This window comes from Eutrema salsugineum, unplaced genomic scaffold, assembly GCF_000478725.1.
Source record: "Eutrema salsugineum unplaced genomic scaffold, Eutsalg1_0 scaffold_3, whole genome shotgun sequence".
Taxonomy (NCBI): Eukaryota; Viridiplantae; Streptophyta; class Magnoliopsida; order Brassicales; family Brassicaceae; genus Eutrema; species Eutrema salsugineum.
In genome coordinates, this window is record NW_006256756.1 from 11,939,557 (window position 1) to 11,957,505 (window position 17,949).

Here is a 17,949-nt window from a genome sequence, read left to right on the forward strand (position 1 = left end):
CAGGTGGATCGAATGATGCAATGTTTAAACAAGCTGGATTGGCTAGGGAGAGGCTATGAGATAAAAATGATCTCATCAGTGTACAAGCGGGTTCAATGCAGCAAAGGGATCTCTTTATGAATGATTAAACTTCGGCAGAATGCTAAAGGTAAAAGGCAACCAATGCATACAAGGGCAGAAACTCATCCCACCCCACACTCTACTCAAAGTTTCCTCACTTGCTCACACTCTCAAAAACCTCTCTTTCACTCTCATCAATGCTTAGCTAGGGGTTTCACCTTCTTTTCTCATGTACAGGTCTCGGATCTTACACTTTCATTAGCTCTTTTCCACTTTCTTTTCGCAACTCCTAGCCTCTTTCTCTTTCTTTACAAAACGTTTGAGCTCTTTGGCTTCTTTTCACTTTTCTTTTCATTTAGAGGCTAGATTTTCTTTTTCACAACACAAGAGCTCGATTTCTCAACTCAAAAACTCCAAGACAGAATCCTTTTCTTTCATTCCCCTAGCTATTTCCTTTCTCTCTTTTCCACTCATCTCACCTTTTTCCACTCACCAATAAGTCTTTACCTCACACTCGTTCCTCGCCAATACTCTCGGTTCCTTGATGTTGGAACACAACACTCAATGAGACCTGCCCTTGTCGCCCTAAACCTAAAACTTTCTGCTAAGTTTGATCCAAGGTGGCCTTTCAATTCACACACAAAAATTGGCTTGAAAAAACGATAGGTTCAAGGTGAGGGAACTGATCCATGATGTGGATTCAGCTACTTGAGCTAAGGAGAAAGGGCGGTAAAACAGTGGTTCTAGCTCAAGTATGTATGTCGGTATCCACAAGCTTATTCAAACAATGGTTCTAGCTCAAGTATGTATGTCGGTAACCACAAGATATTTTCAAGTCAAGTTCAAGGTTCTCACTTAATTAGAGTTGAGTTCAATTCAAACTTGTTTCTCGGATTCAAATCGTTTTCAGACTTTGCAAGCACAAAATAAGTTTCACAACCATATTTAGTTCAAGTTCTCAAGGTGATGTACTCTCTGGGAAAACACTTATCATTACTCCGTGCGTTGATGCAATCCTACATGATACAACTAGACTCGATCCTAAAATGTGAAATGCAATCTAGAATGAACATTTTTTGTGAAAATTTTCTGATTTTTTTCATATGCACTAAGCTACATGAGACTCAAAATGCAAAAGATCAAATAAGAACAAAGAAAACAAGATCAGCAAACACAAAGCTCCTCCCCCACACTTAAATAACACAGTCCCTTGTGTTATAAAAGCGTGTGAGAGAAGTAAAAACAGAACTAGACAAATGCAAGATGATATAAACAGAATGCATATTTACACAGGTTTGAAGTCGATACCTCAGTTGCTGAGATCTGATCCCAAGTAGTACGAGGGATTTGATGTTGCACAGGACGGTGTGGAATGTCGTGGTGGGCTGCTCTCCGAGGGTTCTGGTAGGAATGCTGATAACACCGTATTTTGACCACTTTTATGGATCATAATTATGTCTTATGCAGGTGTTTTAACTCTGTTTTCAATGGTTTTTAAAGTGTTTTCAATGTTTTAGAGTTTCAAAAGACTTTACAGGAAACTTGGGCAAAAGATATGCAATTTGGAACAAATGAGCAATTTTGGATAAATGCAGACCGTCAGAAGTATGACAAGCGATGAAGATCTTCTCACAGTCTGATCACCCCCAAAATTTGAGATAACATAGAGGATCCAACCAGCTTTCTAATGCACTTGGTTTGGAGACAATCCAACGGTTGGATCTTCAGATACTCCCGATGCAAGAATGACAGAAAATGCAGTTCCGGAAGAGAGCATTAGCCGGGACCGCGGCCAACACCTATTTTCCTGTGGGTAGAGCCACCGCGACCGCGGAACTTGGTCTTTCACTTTCCAGACGACTTAATTAAAGCCCAGATCAACTCCTTTTGTTATTTTTGAAGCCCTAAGTGTCCAGGACCACCCCAGAAGCTATAAATACCCTCTTTAGGTCATTCTAAAGAGGAGGGACTGAAACTTAGACAACTTAGAGAAAGAGAGAGAGGGATTTCGTGTGGAACCCTAGAGAGGAAGCCGTCGCATCAGAAGAAGGAGCCGCTGCTGGAGGAAGACATCGCGCCTCCATCTGCTTCTCCGTTCTTCGTTTTTCTTCCTTCTGTTCTTTAATTTCCTGCACTTTCAATTCTCTATGATGCTTTGTTACAATATGTTTGAGGAGTTACCCAGTTGAGTTTAAAGGGATTGTTCAAAGGGAATTTCATGTGTCTCTGTTTATGAATCAATAGATTTAGGATTTATAATCTTCTAGATGTTCTTCGTTTGCCTTTAATCTTACTGCGTGATTCTTTGCTGGCCACTTAGAAGCTGATCTGATATGATATGTTGCGAAAGTTTTCATTGATTGTCTGAACTAGGGTGAAACGAGCAATTATTCTATAGGAGTGGAAACCTACCTGTAGTTGAGTTGTGAATGTTGATGAGTCTTGTTCTGCTATTGCATCTTCTCCCTTCCAGGATCAGAGTGGAAACCTACTGATCAGGGTTGCGAGAGATAGTTGTTTAGTGCTGCGAAAGTAGGCTATTCATACTTCCGTGCCTCGAGTTCTAGAACATACGTAGTTGATTACCTTTATCACTTGTTTAAAATCGACATAGCTTAGTCCATGAACCCCTGCGAAACCCCTTGAGCCCCAACGTTTTTCTTTCATTGCTTACAACCTTAGATTTCCATTCTGATTTTATTCGCTTTTTATTTGCTTTTCATTCGATTTTCTTTGCTTTTAATTCGCCTTTGATCTAATCGCTTTTTAATTGCTTTTGTTTGCTTTCGTTTTTAATTGCTTTTACTTGATTAGCTTTTTAATTTAGATTTAGTGACAACCAAAACCCAAACCTGTTTAGTTCTAATCTGATTTAAGCATTGCTGTGAATTCGTACTGAAACAACTAAATCTCTGTGGATCGATACCCTAAGTACTACAGCGCACATCTGTGCACTTGCAGACATTTAGGGGTTATAAATTTAAAACCTGAAGCTTAGTAGAACGAAAACAACAAACCCCGTTTACAAACCGCATCAAGTTTTTGGCGCCGTTGCCGGAGACTTTGATTTGTTTCGTTGCGAATCCCAGCTTAAATCCATTAGAACACTTGTTTACTTTTACTTTTTCTTTTGAATTTTTCAGGTTTCTCTACAATGAGAGACCGGGAACATGTTCCCGAGACTCTTGGTGATCCATCAAATCGTGAGGATGGTGATCCAAGCGATGATGAGATGATGAGTTTGAAGAACCGATCTCTGATGACAATGAACTGATCGGATCGACAAAACGTGAAGATGATGATGAACTGATTGGAAGTTTTGATTCACCCGAGAAGTTCATGGGAGATCGAAGAGCTATTCAAGCAGCCTTACCAGAGGATGGCAAAACCGAAATTAAGGTACCCAATATCCATTTAGTTCAACAAAATCAATTCTCTGGTTATTCATTCGAAAACCCGATAGACCATATCGAGACGTTCGAAGAATTATGTGCAACCATTGCAACAAATGGGGATTACCACAAGTGTAGTCTTTTCCCATTCTCTCTTAGAGATAATGCCAGCAAATGGTTAAAATCTTTGCCACCTGCTTCACTAAAAACGTGGGCAGCGTGTAGAACTGCTTTCCTAAATCGTTTTTACACTAGAAATCATTCAAATCTCGTAAGGAACAAGATAAGAACTTATAAACAAAAAGAAGATGAAGATCTTTTAGATACTTGAGAAAGATTTAGGGAATACCAAAGAGATTGTCCACACCATGGATATACCGAGGAATACCTGTTGGGTATCTTCTATCGCCGTATAAGTACTCCAGAGTTACGACACTCTTTCGATACAGCAAGTAATGGAGACTTCTCAACTAGATCTGTAGAAGATGCTCACGTTTTCATTAAAAATTTCGCAAACAGCATCCGAAATCAAGTAACCTTTGGTAATTCTGCACTTCCTGAGAAGAAAAAATAAATTTCGGAAGTTATGAAGTGTCTCCATCACATAATGAGTCATCTTGGATTGCAACAACCAAACAAGGTAAACAATACGTGTAACTTTGACGGTTGGGACAACCCAATGGATTCTTATGATCAAGGGATGGTTAACACTGCAGAAGTCTATCAAATTCAAGATTTTCCATTCGTTTCTGATCACCGCGGGTCCATTCATCCGGACCGCGACCAACCAAGCTTTCATCACAGTCGTGATGGTGCTGACCGCAGCCAAGACATGTTTCACCGCGGTCGCGAGCCTTCTGACCGCGGGAAACGTCTTCCGAGCATGCCTGGAAACCACCTTCTGAACCAATCTTAGCTATTCAATCTAATCATGTTCTATATCCTAGTTTTCCCTCTTCTGAAGCTGAAAACCTAAACAAAAAGATTCTAGAGCTTGAAAAATCTAGGTCGCAAGAGATTAGTGATCTTAGATCTGAACTAAAAACGATGCAAGAAGATTTCAATGAAAAATTTTCCACCCTCCTTAGCCTGATGATCAAAACTAATTCTAAAAACATAGAAAATTCTGAAGAGGAGCCAAGTGAATATTCTTTCGAGAGCTCAAGCGAAGCAGATCCCTCCGATCATGTGAAAGCTATCACACTTAGGAGTGGATTAGCTTACAAAGAGCCTGAATTTCCTAAAGATCCCGAAGATGAGAAAAAGGGTAAGGATAAGGAGAAAGAAAGAGAAAGAATCACGGTTGAAGATGTTGAAAAATAAGTGGTAGGAGAGAAGGATGGAGAAAAAGTAAGAGAAGACTCATCCCGGGAAATCCTTGGAGAAGACCCGATTCCACCTCCACCAACTCGTGTCTATAAACCTAAACCTCCATATCCTAGAGCCTTAAGAGCCCCAAAGAAAGGGAAAGAAAAAGCTAAGCTGAAAGAGCTAATCGATCAATTAAATGTGAAATTACCTTTCGTAGAAGCTTGTGCTATGATTCCAGCTTTAAGAAAATACATGAAGGGTATTCTAACAAATTCTTTAACTCTTGAAGAAGGCGTTATGATGATAACCCATGAATGTAGTTCTATCCTGCAAAGCCGAATCCCTGAAAAGAAAAACGATCCTGGAAGCTTTGTACTTTCATGCACCATCAATGATATAGCTTTTGAGCGTGCTCTCTGTGATTTAGGTTCTAGCATAAACATGATGCCTCTTTCTGTAGCAAAACGTTTAGGACATCACACTTTCAAGCCCACTAAAATTTCCTTAGTATTAGCTGATCTTTCTGTTAGACAACCTGTAGGTATCCTAATAGATGTTCCCGTCGAAATCGAAAAATGTTCCATTCCAACCGACTTCGAAGTTCTAGAACTAGAAAGAGAACCTAAGGATCCACTTATTCTTGGACGACCATTCCTATCTACAGCCGGAGCCATAATCAATGTTCCTGAAGGAAAAATTGACCTTCATCTAGCTGGCCTAGTTATGCAGTTTGACATGAACAAAAGTTTCGATAAATTGACTCTGGATGGAAAAATTTTTTGGGTTGATGAGTTAGACGGAATTATTGAGGAAGTCTATGAAGATCTGCTTCTAGACGACCCTTTAAGTGTCACGCTTTCACCCGCAAAAGATGAACGCAATTTCCTTGAAGAAATTTCAAGTGAGTGCGCACGTATGCTTGATAAATCCGAAACTTATAGGAAACCTCTAAACTATCTAAATCTTAAGGACCAAACAAACATTCCTACACCTCCTAAAGACACTGCTGCAGCAATTAACGATCTTTGGAGCGAGCTTAAAGCCCCTAAAGTCGAGCTTAAACCTCTTCCCGTTGGACTTAAGTACGCTTTCCTTGGACCGAATTCTACTTATCCTGTCAAAATAAACTCTGGTTTGACGGAAGAAGAAACCACAATGCTGTTGACTGAGCTGAGAAAGCATAGAAAAGCCTTAGGATATTCGCTTGATGACATTCCTGGAATCTCTCCAGATCTTTGTATGCACAAGATAAATCTAGAGGATAATGCCAAAAACACAATCGAAATTCAAAGGAGACTGAACCCTAATCTCATGGATGTTTTCAAGAAAGAGATTATGAAGCTTTTAGAATCTGGAATAATCTTTCCTATCTCAGATAGCACTTGGGTTAGCCCAGTTCATGTTGTCCCGAAGAAAGGAGGAGTCACTGTCATTAAAAATGATAAAGATGAAATGATCGTTACAAGAACAGGAACTGGGCATCGTATGTGCATCGATTACCGGAAACTGAATGCAGCAACTAGGAAAGATCATTTTCCACTTCCCTTCATAGATCAAATGCTAGAAAGATTAGCTAATCACCCTTACTATTGCTTCCTTGATGGATACTCCGGATTTTTCCAAATTCCTATTCGCCCGGAGGATCAAGAAAAAACGACATTTACTTGTCCATATGGCACGTTTGCTTACAGACGTATACCTTTTGGATTGTGTAATGCACCTGCTACCTTCCAGTGGTGCATGATGTCAATCTTCACAGATTTTATTGAGAATTTCATGGAAGTGTTCATGGACGATTTCTCTGTCTATGGATCTTCTTATGAAAAGTGCCTAGGCAACCTTGGTAAAGTTCTGCAAAGATGTGAAGATAAGCATTTAGTATTAAATTGGGAAAAATGTCACTTCATGGTACGAGACGGAATCGTGCTTGGGCATAGAATTTCGGGAAAAGGAATTGAAGTTGACAAAGCTAAAATCGAAGTCATGACCAGCCTACAACCACCCACAAACGTAAAAGGAATTCGTAGTTTCTTAGGACACGTAGGATTCTATAGGCGCTTCATAAAAGATTTTTCTCAAATAGCTAGACCTCTTACGCGTTTGCTTTGCAAGGAAACGAATTTCGAGTTCGATGATGAGTGCTTAGCCGCGTTTCATAAGATCAAAGAAGCCCTTGTCTCCGCTCCAATCGTGCAAGCACCTGATTGGGAACTCCCATTCGAAATCATGTGCGATGTAAGTGACTATGCAGTCGGAGCAGTGCTTGGCCAACGAAAAGATAAGAAACTGCACGTAATCTACTACGCAAGCAGAACTCTAGACGAAGCTCAATGCAATTATGCTACGACAGAGAAAGAACTTCTAGCTGTCGTATTTTCATTTGAGAAATTCCGTTCTTATCTCGTAGGATCTAAGGTCATAGTTCATACTGATCATGCTGCAATCAAGTATTTAATGTCTAAGAAATACGCTAAACCGAGGTTGATAAGATGGATCCTCCTACTGCAAGAATTCGATATCGAAATTCAAGATCAGAAAGGAGCAGATAATGGAGTTACAGACCATCTTTCACAAATTCGAGTTGAAGAAAGATTGCCCTTAAATGACAGTTTGCCTGAAGAAAACATCTATGCAATAGATACAACCCCCGCCAATGCCAATACTGCACCACCACGTCAACTCATGCGACGAGCAGATGCTTTCAACACCCCATGGTTTAGGCATATAGCGAATTACCTAGCAGTTGATGTAGAACCACCACAATTCTTTGGTTATAGGAAGAAAAAGTTCCTGAAAGACATAAGACATTATTTTTGGGATGAACCCTATCTCTATAAGAGATGTGCTGATGGGTTATTCCGAAGATGCGTGGCTGAAGAAGAGATGGAAGGAATTTTATTCGGATGCCATAGCTCGTCTTACGCAGGACACTTTGCAACTTTTAAAACCGCTTCAAAGATCTTACAAGCATGTTTCTGGTGGCCTACTTTGTTCAAAGATACTCAAGCTTATATATCGCGATGCGATAAATGCCAAAGGATGGGTAACATAAGTAAAAGGAATGAGATGCCTCAAAATTTTATTCTCGAAGTCGAAATTTTCGATGTCTGTGGAATAGATTTTATGGGACCCTTTCCTACTTCTTTTGGAAACCAATACATCTTAGTAGCAGTAGACTACATCTCTAAGTGGGTTGAAGCAGTCGCTAGCCCCACCAATGATGCGAAAGTGGTCATGAAGCTGTTTAAATCTGTAATATTCCCGCGTTTTGGTGTTCCTAGAATTGTGATAAGGGACGGAGGATCACATTTAATCAACAGAGTTTTCGAGAATCTTCTTAGAAAGAATGGAGTGACACATAAAGTTACTTCTCCATACCATCCCTAAACCAGCAGTCAAGTGGAAATCTCAAACAGAGAAATCAAGTCGATTTTACAGAAAACTACTGCAGTTCATCGCAAGGATTGGTCTACAAAGCTTGACGACGCATTATGGGCATATCGAACAGCATTCAAGACACCGTTAGGAACAACGCCATTCAACCTAGTTTATGGAAAAGCATGTCACCTTCCAGTAGAATTTGAGTATAAAGCACAATGGGCTATCAAGGAGATGAACATGAACCTGAAAACAGCTGGAGAAAGAAGACTACTTCAACTTCACGAGTTAGAAGAAATCAGACACAATGCTTACGAAAACTCGAAGATCTACAAGGAGAAGACTAAAGCATATCATGATAAGAAGATTATTCATAGAACGTTTGCTCCTAACGATAAGGTACTTCTTTTCAATTCTCGTCTTAAGCTTTTTCCAGGAAAATTTCGTTCAAGATGGTCAGGACCCTTCACGATAAAGGAAGTCAAGCCATACGGAGCCATTGTCCTGTGGGACAGAACCGGAAACTCATTCACAGTGAATGGACAGTGTGTAAAGCCATATATGGCTGAAGAAAGAGAAGACGAAAGAGAAGTGATGTTTTTGATTGATCCATCATCGGCCAATGATGAGAACAAGGAGTAACACGACCCCGGTTAAGTCTAATCGAGCAACAATGTCAAGCTAATGACTTGAAACAAGCGCTTAGTGGGAGGCAACCCACTTGGTATTTTATCTATTTCCCTTTGACCTTTATTTTCTATTTCCATTGTTTTGTTTATGTTTCATTTAATTTCAGGTTTTCAATAAGGAAGAACAAATAAAAAAGACGAGCAGCACTCTCCAACACGATAAGTACTCTTAAACATTTCAACTTTTCTATTTTCTTTACCATTCTTTCCTAGATTTATCACACTGAGGACAGTGTGAAATAAGTCTGGGGGAGGATGTTCATCCGTTATTAATGAAATTTGATTTGTTTTGAACACATAAAATTTTTCAAAAAGTTTCTCAAAAAGTTTTTCATAAAAAAAATTTTCAAAAATCGTTTTTCAAAAAGTTTTTCAAAAAAAAGTTTTCAAACCAGGAACACATTAAACATTACTATGATGAATTAGACCAGTGTGCTTCTACGCTATTTCCTCGTTGTTTGCTCTTTTTGTGATTTAGGCCTAGATTAGGCGATAGCTAGAATACTTGCATTACGAAATCCCACCAGAGGACTTCTATTCATGGAGATTCTTTCTGACAGGATATACTAGCTCATTTTATCTGGACTTAATTTTGACTAAATTTTTTCACTAAAGCATTAGATCAGGGAAACGAATCATACATTCATGACTTCTTTATCCTTTTACCACTCTTTGTTGATCCTGAATGGCTAGTTCACTTTTAGCTAGTTCCCCACCGAACCTAACCTCTTTCAAACCACATGCATTCTTGTTTTTCGTTGTCTAATATGCAGATATGTGCAAAAACGTCAGAGAGAAAGAGGATCAACGCGGTTTTCAGTCACTGAAGACGAAGACCTGCGATTTCATTGGAATGATTCAACAAAAGGAGAAAACTCAGTTTGCCTTGGCAAAACTTCAAAATCTTGGTACAATTTCGTCCCTTAGACTCTCTCTCTATAAAAGGTTATTTCCTCTTTCGTTTGCCTTAAAAAAAAAAAAAAAAAAAAAAATTAAACGAAAAAGAAAAAAAAAATATGAAGGGAGAGAAAATTAAAACCTTGGAGAGTCTCAAGTCTTTTCCATTGACCGTTTAGACCTTCTCTTTTGACTTAAGTGTCCCAAGTGTTCTTGTTTTTGTTCTTTCTCGTTACCAGGCACCTCGTCATGCTCCACCACGAGGGCATCATGCCGAGGGCACTTCTTTTAACACAGAACACTTGGTGCTTGGGGGTTTTGATGACTTGGCCTTGGTGTAAACAGGTCGCGGCCTCAAAACGAGGTTTTTAACCGTTTCTTGTGAACATTGACCCTCGGTATAATTATACCGAGGTGTTTACACCGTGGGCTTCCCCCACACTTAGTCATTTCACGATCTCCCTTTCACCACACGGCCTTGATGTAAATAAGGCGAGGAGTTTAGCCGAGGTTCTCAGGCTTTCACTCGGTAAAAGGTGACCAAGGCATGATTATGCCGAGGGTCGATACCGAGACTATAGAAACTTCTGTCTTAAATCACCAGGCCGTGTATTCACAAGCTTTCTGGCCCTTCTTTCTTTCAAGATTCGCTGCTTAAAACCTGAAACACTTAACATACCCTTCAAAAAGATTCAAATAAAAAGAAAAAGGAAGATGAAAATTAAATATTTACAAGGATAAGCTTGGGGTGTCTCCCAAGAGCACTTTATTTAACGTCTCTAAGTTTTATTTTACTATCTTTTCAGGCAGTTTCGGGTTCAAGAAGAGGAAAAGAGGTAGCTCCCTCTCTTGTTTTGGATGCCAAGTAATGCTTTACCCTCTGACCGTTCACAACAAAGCCTTGTCCATCTTTTTCCTCTAAAACAACGGCTCCGTATGGCCTCACTTCAAGAACTGTAAATGGAACAGACCACCTAGACCTTAGCTTTCCAGGAAATAGCTTAAGTCTTGAGTTGAACAACAGAACTTGATCCCCTTCTTTGAACTCTCTCTTGTGTATCCTCTTGTCATGGAGCTCCTTGGTTCTTTCCTTGTAGATCTTAGAGCTTTCAAAAGCATCTAAACGAATCTCCTCGAGTTCATGAAGCTGTAGAACCCTCTTCTCCTGAGCCGTTTTGATATCAAAGTTCAAAAGTTTTACTGCCCACAAGGCTTTGTACTCCAACTCAACCGGTAAATGACAACTTTTCCCATAGAGCAGGTTGAATGGTGAGGTTTCAGTGGGGGTTTTGTACGTGGTTCTGTAAGCCCATAAAGCATCATCGATCTTCTTGCTCCAATCTTTCCTAGATGAGCTCACGGTCCTTTCCAGAATAGCTTTGATCTGACGGTTTGAGACCTCCACCTGACCGCTCGTTTGAGGATGATAGGGGCTAGCTACCTTGTGCTTTACCCCATGCTTTTTCAAAAGACTCTCAAGAGTCTTATTGATGAAGTGGCTACCTCCATCACTGATAACTACCCTTGGGACTCCAAATTTTGGGAAGATGGTGCTCTTGAAGAGTTTTACCACAACTTTCGAATCATTGGTTGGAGATGCAACCGCTTCTACCCACTTGCTCACATAGTCCACAGCAACAAATATATACTGATTCCCGTATGAGCTTACAAAGGGACCCATGAAATCAATGCCCCAACAGTCGAAGACTTTGACTTCAAGAATCGGGTTCTGAGGCATTTCATTCCTCTTGGATATGTTACCGAGCCTTTGACAAGCCTCACATCTTGATACAACACTCTGAGCGTCCTTAAACATAGTTGGCCACCAAAAACCACTCTGTAAAACCTTGGCTACCGTCTTGAAAGCACCTAAGTGACCACCGTACGCTGAACCGTGGTATTCTTGTAACACCGGGTAAATCTCTTCCTCAGCCAAGCACCGCCTATAGAGATGATCCTTGTTAAGCACGTATAAATGCGGCTCATCCCAATGATACCTCATCACATCTCTAAAGAACTTCTTCCTCTGATAGGAATCTAGCTCAGGTGGTTCCAAACCGCATGACAAGTAGTTCACAAGATCCGCAAACCACAGGAGGCTTCTTTCCCTGATCGTGTTGGCATCCTCCACTTCTAAGTATGATTTGACTAGCATGAGATGTTCCTCAGGCAGAGCATCGCCTATAGGTACTTGTTCTTTAATCCTCAACCTTGAGAGATGGTCGGCAGCTCCATTCTCAATGCCCTTCTTATCAAGCACCTCCATATCGAACTCTTGAAGCAACAGAACCCATCTGAGAAGCCTCGGCTTAACATCTTTCTTGGTCATGAGGTATCTTAAAGCTGCGTGATCTGTATAGACGATGACCTTTGATCCCACGAGATAGCTCCTGAATTTATCAAACACAAACACAATGGCCAGCATTTCTTTCTTGGTGGTCGCGTACTTCTCTTGAGCTGAGTCCAATGTGCGGCTTGCGTAATAGATCACATGGAGCTTCTTGTCTTTCTTCTGCCCCAAGACAGCTCCCACGGCATAATCCAATGCATCCGTCATCACTTTGAAAGGTAACGACCAATCAGGGGCCTGGACAATCGGTGCACTGATCAATGCTTCCTTGATCTTCTTGAAAGCTTCCTCACATTCATCATCAAAGATAAACTCAACCTCTTTGCACAATAGCTTCGTCAAAGGTCTAGCTATTTTAGAGAAATCTTTGATGAATCTTCTGTAGAACCTTGTGTGCCCAAGGAAGCTTCTTATTCCTTTCACTGAGTTCGGAGCTTGCAGGTTTACCGTAACCTCGATCTTGGCTTTGTCCACCTCTATGCCTTTCTCTGATACCTTGTGACCCAAGACAATCCCTTCTTGAACCATGAAGTGGCATTTCTCCCAGTTCAAGACGAGCATGTGCTCCTCACATCGCTTTAAAACCTGAGACAAGTTAGAAAGACAATCGTAGAAAGAGGAGCCGTAGACAGAAAATTCGTCCATGAACACCTCCACTTTCTCTTCAATGAGGTCAGAGAAGATATGCATCATACACCTTTGAAAATTCGCAGGTGCATTACAAAGACCAAAAGGCATTCTCCTATAAGCATAAGTGCCATAAGGGCATGTAAATGTTGTTTTCTCTTGATCTCGGGGATCTATGGGGATTTGAAAGAAACCCGAGTACCCATCAAGAAAACAAAAATAAGGATGATTAGCTAGCCTCTCAAGCATTTAATCAATGAATGGCAAAGGGAAATGATCTTTCCTAGAAGCAGAATTCAGTTTTCTATAGTCTATGCACATACGATGACCTGTTATAGTTCTTTAGGCTGTCAGCTCATACTTTTCGTTTTTAACCACTGTGATCCCACCTTTATTGGGCACAACGTGAACAGGAGATACCCACCTTGAGTCAGAGATTGGGTATATTATCCCTGCCTCAAGGAGTTTGAGTATCTCCTTCTTAACCACCTCCTTGAGGTTCGGGTTAAGACGTCGTTGATGCTCAATAGAAGACATAGCTTGGTCTTCTAGGTGTATCCTGTGGGTGCATATGTCAGGAGAGATCCCTTTAATATCGGCCAAAGAATACCCTATGGCTCTCCTGAACTTTCTAAGCTCGCTAAGCAATCCACTTTCTTCATACTCTAACAAGTTATCATTGATGATCACGGGATATGAAGAGTTTGAGCCTAAGAAAGCGTACCTCAGCCCTGTTGGTAGAGGCATCAGCCTCATTCCAATCAGCCTCGAAGCTGCATTGCCTCGGAACAGCCTCCTTGGCTTTTTCTTTCTCGCGCGGTTTACCACTGACCTCGGCATAAGATGTCGCGGCCATGATATCCCGAGGTGTCTCCCCACCGGTCTTGGACTCCCCGATGTCTAAAATGCCGAGGCCACTCTTCCTGAGCTCCAAAAACCTCGTCTCAGCTTCGAGTTCTTTCGGTTGGTCCAGAAGATGCTTGTACACCTCGGTTTCCTCGTTCAAGTACCCGTGCTCGCTTTGTTCCCGCGTTAAGACCACTTGTAATGGGTTTTCTGCGTTTAACTCCTATAGGAGCTCATCAGCTAGCTCCTCCATGGTTTCCACATAGAAAACCTGACCTCCAATGGTCGGTTTTTTCATCATTTCCTTCACGTCAAACTTCATGGTTTCGGAACCGATGTGCAGCACGATCATGCCTCCTCTCACGTCGATGATCGCTCCTGCTGTTGCTAAGAACGGTCTTCCCAAGATGATGGGGTCAACAGGCTCCTCATCCATCTCAAGAACTATGAAGTCAGTGGGGATCTCTATTTCACCGATTCTCAAAGGAAAATCTTCAAGCAAACCCACCGGTAATCTCACTGATCTATCAGCTAATACGAGGGAGATCTTGGCCGGTTTATAACTTTTAAACCCCAATCTCTTGGCCACCGTGTAGGGCATTAAGCTCACAGAAGCTCCTAGATCACACAAGCAACTTGAGAACTTCAAGTGATCTATTGCACACGGCAAGGTAAAGCTGCCCTGATCCGATAGCTTTCTTGGTATAGACCTCCTTTGAATGATAGCGCTGCATTCGTGACTCAATATCACCATACCCTGGAGCTCCTTTGTCTTGTTGAGAATGGCATCTTTTAGAAACTTTCCTAGCTATGGTATAGCTAAGAAACCGTCTATGATAGGCAAGGTCATTTGCGTGTTCTCCAAATGCTTCTCAAAGACCGCTTTGGCTCTAACTGGGATTTGCTTTTTGAAACGCCCTGGAAATGGTATCTTGGGCTGGTAAGGTGGTGGTGGAACGTAGGGTTTCTCAAGCTCTGGTGCCTTCTCCACCTCTTTACCTTTGTCTTTAATCGGTTCTTTCTCCAAGATCTCATATTCTTGTGCATCATTTGAGGCTGCCTCCCCACCAATTTGCTCATTGTCCTCAATGAGCTTTGTTTTAGGTGCTGGAGCTTGTAATTCTTTTCCACTCCTCAATGTGATGGCGTTCACATACTCCTTAGGGTTAGGCTCCGGCTTACCTGGTAAAGCCGGACCTCTTGATGATGTTGAAGCTTGATTCTGCTTAAGCTCCCGTATATCTTGTTGCATGGTTGCGTGCTGGCTTTCAACTCGTTGTTGCCCTTGTAACAGCTGCTGTAGAAGCCCACAGACGTCGGGCCCCATCTGATTCTGAGCTGTTCCCTGGTTCTGTTGCTGAGTACCCATCGGCTGTGGATGGAACCCTGGTGGAAACTTATGCTGCTGCGGTTGGCTGGTGAAGTTATTGCTCTGAGCTGTTTGATTCTGCTGATTGTAACTTTGTTGTTGCCCACTGAACTGTTACTTGGGCTGAAAGCTGTTCTGAAATGGCACTTTAGAAGCATAGCTTTGTTGTTGAGCATGGTACACTTGGTCTTGAGGATTAGCTACATTTGGGTTTCGGTAAGAGAGGTTTGGATTGTTCCCAAAGTTGTTAAACCGCTGATACCGTTGTTGGTTCCCTATGTAATTTATCTCCTCCTGAGTTAGACCATCTTCATTGACATTATCAAAGCTCGGTCCTTGCTCATCAAATTCGCCCACAAAGTGTATTGGTTTCTGTGTAGCCATGAGAACCTTGTCAAGCTTGCTTTGTAGCTCTCTTATATCCTTCTCCATTCGCTGTTCTTTACTAGATCCCTCTGAATGGTTAGCCCTGTCAAAATCTTCTCCATACGTGTCATTAGACATTACAAGGTTCTCCACTAATTCCATTGCCGCCTTTATCTCTTTCCCAAGAAAATTTCCGTTGGAGGCTGTATCTAGTTGGTTTCTGATCTTGGGGAGGGCATCTCGGTATAGAGTACTCAGGAAGGAGGCCTCCGAGAAGCCGTGGTGTGGGCATTGGTTGGTATAGCTCCTGAACCGTTCCCAAGCTTCACTAAAACTCTTGTTAGTGTGTTGTGTGAAGCTGGAAATCTGATTCCTCAGCTTGGCTGTGCGTGAAGTGGACAAGAAATTGGACAAGAACGCCAGCTTACACTGCTCCCACGTTTGGATGGAACCCCTTGGGAGGTTCTTTTCCCATTGGTGAGCTTTATCCCCTAGGCTGAATGGAAATAGGCATAGCTTGAAACTATCTTCTGAAACACCGTTTATCTTTGTCAGGTCACATACTCGATCAAATTGATCTAGATGCTCTAGAGGATCTTCCCCGGGTAGACCGTGAAACTTGGTGTTCTGCACCATATTGAGTAGGGAAGCCTTAACTTCAAAGTTTTTGTTTTGGACAGGTGGTGCCTGAATCCCGGCTCTATATTGGTGCGCGTTTTCTCGGTCATTTTCTCCAACAAAGACCGGAGGAGGTTGTCTCTGAGCTGGTGGTGGAGGCGGAGGAACATGGTGAGCTTGTTGCTCATTTCTATTGGCTTGATGTTGGTTTTGCTGATCAAGCCGTTCATTTCTCTGAGCCTGTTGTTGGTTAATGTAGGCCTGTTGCTCGTTCCTCTCGGCCTGCACTTGATTTGCCTGAGCCTGGTGTTCGGCATCTTGAGCCCGTTGCTCGATTCTTTGCTGTTCTGCCATTCCAAGCCTTTCAAAGTGCCTTTCTCTCTCGCGTGCTCGCCTTTGGATTCTGTTGATGTTGTTGTCGTAAGGGAGAGGCGGTTCTGTGCTACGAGATCTGGTTTTCATGCACCTGAAAGAAAAGCCAGAACTTGTAAAAGAGTTAGTAAAACAAAAGAAGGTAAGGTCTTGATCTCAAGAACAAATAAGAGACTAATGCTCCCACAAGTTGGCAACGGCGCCAATTGATAACTAAGAGTTTTCCAGGCTCTTTATAGAGGTTATCAACCCCCTGTCTTGTAGTACAAGGGGTTATCAAACCAAACTTTTGGAGAGGCACTAATCTATGTTATTTGTAGTCTTAAGTCAAGATGATCAAGCAATAGTTTTTGGTATCTAATCTATTTAACAAGTAAATAAGCATGAAAATGAAGCAATCGATGGTATTTAAACTAGAGGAAGGTGCAAATGATAACAAGTAAAGAGCAAATTATTCAGATGATGATAATAGATGATAAAATCAAAGGCTTTAGACAGGATAAAGGACTCGGATGTCTCCAGGCTAAACTAGCAAGTTAATGAATCAATATTAGCAAACATTTTCATTTAACATGAACTCAAAATATGATAATCTTCTCATGAAAGTATTAAACATCTAAACTGATCCTCTTTCATACCAAAATTCCTTTTGAGAAGCATGAACCAGTCAACTTTAAGATCCAGTTCAATAAGTTGTTTAAGAGAACAAACTACCACTCTCGCGATGAAAGACTCTTAAACCCTTAGCCGCTTGGTTCAGATATTTCCTCAAACACTTTTGATGCAAGGAAAGTTTCAGATCTGGACCGCAAGTGATGTGCTTGGATCCAGCTTAGAGCATATGAACGACTAAGGAATGAAACATGCAAGCTAGACCCCTAAACTCACTAATCTATCTTGGAAACACCCTAATCTACCTATCTAATTCCTCTTAAATGGACTACTCACTAATCATAACGAGCTCACTAAGTCCTTTGCAAGACGTGTAGCTGGTCATGATTAGGAGTTTGATGCTGGTGAATAAAAGAAATGAACAAGAACAAGATTTCTTACGTGAAAATGAGATATCGGATTAGATTAATCAAGTTTCATAAACGAGGCAAGTTCTTAAAGCTAAAACAGGCAGGAAACAAGATAAGATAAAAGATGATTAGGTTTCTTGTCCTAAAATCTATTTATAGTGAAGGGTAAGTGTCGCGGGTCAGCCCGTAACAAATCGGGTACTGAACGCTCTTGGGTCCTCGGGTGAGCACCTCGGTGTGTGAGAGTGTGAAGCCGAGGTCTTGATGCCAAGGGGTGCACGTGAGCAAAGATCAAGATGAAGATCCCAATGAAGAACACGTTAAGAACATGCAATAACCCTAGTCTTCGATCCATCTTCACGTGCAATCTCCGAGTCAACTTGTTCTTGAATCTGGGTTCGTGACAAGGGACCTCGGCAATGCCGAGGTGCTTGGTAGTCGAGGGGTTCAGGAAGATGGAGTCCGGCATGCAATACCGAGGTCTTTAAGCCGAAGTTTACGTTAAACACTTAGTCGTTTTCAGCTTTGCTTCTCAAGCTTGCATGCCTTGGTTTTGACATACCGAGGAGTTAGTACGAGGTCTAATCCAAAGAGCTTCAGGAGACGAGCCTCTTCTTAAACAATGTTGAGGTAATGATGCCGAGGTCTGTAG

The 17,949-nt window shown here is 41.5% G+C and overlaps 1 non-coding gene across 1 annotated transcript; it reads left to right on the plus strand.

Moving 5' to 3' along the window:
- Positions 1–15,559: 15,559 nt before the first annotated feature.
- On the plus strand, positions 15,560–15,666 carry LOC112085546. Its single transcript, XR_002898849.1, has one exon. It is a non-coding gene; the product is annotated as a small nucleolar RNA R71 (small nucleolar RNA).
- The last annotated feature ends 2,283 nt before the right edge of the window (positions 15,667–17,949 follow it).